The 4,761-nt window shown below is 35.7% G+C and overlaps 1 non-coding gene across 1 annotated transcript; it reads right to left on the reverse strand.

The window, feature by feature from the left end:
- Positions 1–800: 800 nt before the first annotated feature.
- LOC115940732 (U6 spliceosomal RNA) lies at positions 801–907 on the reverse strand. The gene has a single exon (XR_004075465.1). It is a non-coding gene; the product is annotated as a U6 spliceosomal RNA (small nuclear RNA).
- Between the last annotated feature and the right edge of the window lie 3,854 nt (positions 908–4,761).

Below are 4,761 nucleotides of genomic sequence, written 5' to 3' on the forward strand. Positions count from 1 at the left end.
TTCCCTTGGTAGTAAAATTGTAGTCTTGTTTCTTCTTCCATTCCTTCTTTCCCCTAGTTTCATTGGATACATTCAAACATACAAACATAAAGGGATTTTTCTGATATGCCTATTGTCTTTTGCCTAGATTCCTATCATTGTCTCTTAAATGATCTCATTGCTTCTAATCTGGTTCTGCTCCAATCACTTTAAAAATAAGAATGAATTTTTAGTTTGACACCAATACCCTTAATGATTCAATCCCTACCTACCCTTCTACTCTCATGTCCTGCCACATGTAATTTGTGCACCATACACCCATATTTACTTGTATTTCTTCAAAAATGATATTATGGTGGTTTATTTCTGTAGACTTTTATATATTATATTCCTCTTACCTAATATATGTTTTCCTTCTTTGTCTAGGTCAAAACTACCCTTTATTCAAAACTTATCTTAAAACTCAGGAATTACTTCCTGACTCATTCATTGTTTTTCCCATACCACACTAGAAACCTGCAGACTTGTTACTCCCCCAATCACAACTCTGGTCAAACTAGTGTATGTTTTTAAGTTTTTAATTCCAGTTAGTTAATATACAGTGTAATTCAACACCCAGTGCTCATCACAACAACTGCACTCCTGAATCCCATCATCTATTTCCCCCATCCCTCCACCCACCTCCCCTCTGGTAACCATCAGTTTGTTCTCCAAAGTTAAGAATGTTTCTCTCTCTCTCTCTCTTATTTTTCCACTTATTTGTTGTGTTTCTTAAATTTCACATATGAGTGAAATCATATGGTATTTATATATATTTCTCCAAAAATATGGAATGTTTCATGAATTTGCTTGTCATCCTTGCACAAGGGCCATGCTAATCTTCTCTGTGTCATTCCAACTTTAGCATATGTGCTTCCAAAGTGAGCACAAACTAGTGTATTTTTAAAGTCTGATGGTTGGGGCACTTGGGTGGCTCAGTCAGTAAAGCATCTGACTCTTGATCTCAGCTCAGGTCTTGATCTCAAGGTCATTAAGTTCAAACCCCATATTGGGCTCCATGCTGGGCATGGAGCCTACATAAAAAATATAAATTAGTAAAGTCTGATGGTTATATAATACCATTGCTTCACCAATGCATATCTAAGAATGAAACTAATGACTGAGAAATGGAAGATGCTCACTCTCCTCATGTCTTGGTAATGGATTATTTAGACAGTCTGTTGCTTAGATCAATTCCTTATTCTTTTCACTATTCCAAAGAGTTTGGTCTGCCCAGAAGAAAATAAATCTACTCAGCCATCAGAAAAGATGAATACCCAACTTTTACATCAACATGGATGGGACTGGAGGAGATTATGCTAAGTGAAATAAGTCAAGCAGAGAAAGTCAATTATCATATGGTTTCACTTATTTGTGGAACATAAGGAATAGCATGGAGGACATTAGGAGAAGGAAGGGAAAAATGGGGGGGGTGGAATTGGTGGAGAGATGAACCATGAGAGACTATGGACCTGAAAAACAAACAGGGTTTTAGAGGGGAAGGGGGAGGGGGGATTGGTTAGCCAGGTGATGGGTATTAAGGAGGGCACATACTGCATAGAGCACTGGGTATTATACTAAAACAATGGATCATGGATCACTACATCAAAAACTAATGATGTATTGTATGGTGACTAACATAACATAATAAAATTTAAAAAAATGATTATATCAGTTATCTCAGAGTATCAGGGGCTGATGTTTAAAAACAAATACACACACATTGGACAACTTTGGAATCCCCTTTAGATTCTTAAATATCCCAGGCAAAGCATACATTATTAATGCAGATGGACTTTATGTGTAATGATCATTACATAGATAAACTAATACAAAGACTTATACAATGAGCTGGATATATGAATATTATTCTATTATGAGAATATTGTGTTCTAACCTTAATGATTAGCAATCACTGGTGGAAAAATTCCATAAAGAGCAACACTTTAAATATTCAGATTGTAGTATTGACTATGTATTTCAGTTTTTCAGAAATAAAATCTCTAGAAACTTACTCCTTTTTAATTGAAGCAAGATGACTTTGATTCTTATATGACTGAATGGGCTAAATTAGGGATGTTTGGACATTATATTAGGCAGAAACTTTTTTGGTTGCAGGAGAAGATCCAAATAACACTGTGTCATAAAGTACACAGTTTTCTAAAATAACAAGACTTTTCGTATTTTTTTGCTATAGGAGCTGGTTCACTCCTCAATACAGGCAGACTGGCATTTCTATAATTCTGTTGTCCTTTCCCACAAGATTGCAAGTTGCCGTATTTCCTGACATCCCATTTATATCCTAATCCACCTAAATGCTTATTTTGCCAGAACTCATTACTTGACCCTTAGCTACAAATGAGACTGAATTAAAAAGTATTTAGCTTTTACTTCTAAACTGGAAGTAAGTAGGGTATAAATGTTTGGGAAATGGGCATTAGTGTTAGCTGACCTACAGTTTCAACCACAGAAGTAAAGCTTTTTAATGCAGCTCTCTATTGCTAAGAGAAATTATGTTCTATTGGACCTACTTTTCCAATGTAGTTGATACTATGGATAATAGCACATATGTTCACACAATAAATAACTCAGATCCACTTTAAGAGAGATATTGTATTAGAACATTTGCTTCATCCACTGTGGCATTTATTTCTGTTCTTGTGTTTAAATTGAGTTTCAACCAACAGTATGAGATGCTTTAAGTATAATCACTTTATGGATAGAGGAAGTGTCATGTTGTTAACTTAGTAAATTCCTTAGAATTGTTGGAATGTTAGTATTATTTCAATTATAATTGATAAATCACATGGAACCTCTGAATAGGACAGATTGTTGAAATTTCAGTAAATTCCTCTTTTAAATTTAAATTTAAATTTTTTTAAGTAATCTCTACACCCAGTGTGGGGCTCAAACTCATGACCCTGAGATCGAGTCACATGCTCTACTGACTGAGCCAGCCAGGCACCCCAGTTTCAGTAAATTCTTAATAAAAATACAGACAGACAGATGAAAATAGATTTTAAATCAAAATGTGCCATTACTCAAAGAAACTTAAATCATCACTAAAGTTCTTTATGTTTACAAAACTAGCTATGGATTTAAATCCCCTGAGATGATTTTCAAAACAAACTTCATGCCTCTAATTCAATCTATCTGAATTAAAACATATCTCTATTGTCAACAAGTCACCAGGTGTCTTGTTGCTTTGGTTTTCAGACTAACATTTAATAACAAGTATACAACCCAATGTTGTACACCTTTAAAAAAAATTGTTTTTAGGGGCGCCTGGGTGGCTCAGTCATTAAGCGTCTGCCTTCGGCTCAGGTCATGATCTCAGGGTCCTGGGATTGAGCCCCACATCGGGCTCCCTGCTTCGCAGGAAGCCTGCTTCTCCCTCTCCTACTCCCCCTGCTTGTGTTCCCTCTCTCGCTATGTCTCTCTCTGTCAAATAAATAAATAAAATCTTTAAAAAAAATTGTTTCTATTATTTTAATATAGTAACCTGCAAATAAGAGTAATGAACAGTTACTAATAAGAGTGTAAATGAGCTTCATCAATAAAGCTGATTTAAAATAAAGCAAACAATTTTATTCTGGGAAGTTTGGATCTCCAAAGATTTCACAATATATGATCTGATACACACTTGTAACACTTAAGAGGAAGAATGTTAAAAATAAGAGAATTGTACTAACAAATTAAAAAGTCTAGAAAGCTTTGATTTCCAATTCATTGAAATTCAATTAGGCCACTTGTCTGAGAAGAAATTTCAGTTCAAGATCCTCGAAAAGTTCAAGTTCTCCTTGAGATTCAGTGCTACACAGCTACTGTTCATCAGACAGCTGAGCTTGCTGATGGGTTAATTAATCTCATCAGCCCAACTGGAAGGCAAGTTTCAAATTACTCAATGGAGTGTTGTCACTGCCAATGATTTCTTATTCTATATCTTGGTGGAGGAGAGTTTATCATTAATGAACAAGTGAACTCCAAAACTTGGTTAAGAGCTCTCTTAGAGACAAGAAAGTTTAAATTTCTTCCCTGAATTTCTAAATTCCCCTTAATAAGATGGCATGAAACACAGAAATATGTTAGCAATGAAAAAACAGAATGCATTTTAAGTTCTCCAGATTAAAATAATTATAGTAATAATTTTAAAATGACAAAATATATCTAAATATTGGATTGGTGGGGGACACCTGAGTGGCTCAGTTGGTTAAGCATTTGCATTCAACTCAGGTTATGATCCCAGGGTCCTGGGATCAAGCCCAGCCTTGGGGTCCCTGCTCAGTGGGGAGCCTACCTCTCTCTCTCCCCCTCTCCCTCTGCTGCTCCCCCTGCTTGTTCTATCTCTCTCTGTCAAATAAATAAATAAAATCTTTTAAAAAATAAACAATAATAAATATTGGATTTTTTTAGTGTTCTCTTCCCCTATATATACTGTTTTTCTTTTTTTTTAAATTTAGAGTTCTCATTTTCTTTTTTATTTTTAAGATTTTATTTTATTTATTTGACAGAGAGGGACACAGCGAGAGAGGGAACACAAGCAGGGGGAGTGGGAGAGGGAGAAGCAGGCCTTCCGCTGAGCAGGGAGCCTGATGCGGAGCTCGATCCCAGGACCCTGGGATCATGACCTGAGCAGAAGGCAGACACTTAATGACTGAGCCACCCAGGCACCCCCTGTTTTTTTATACAGATAGGTTTCTCTTTTACCTAGACATTTTTATAACTTTCCCTTCTACTTATTAC

This window comes from Leptonychotes weddellii, chromosome X (assembly GCF_054177405.1).
Source record: "Leptonychotes weddellii isolate Sample4059 chromosome X, ASM5417740v2, whole genome shotgun sequence".
Lineage (NCBI taxonomy): Eukaryota > Metazoa > Chordata > Mammalia > Carnivora > Phocidae > Leptonychotes > Leptonychotes weddellii.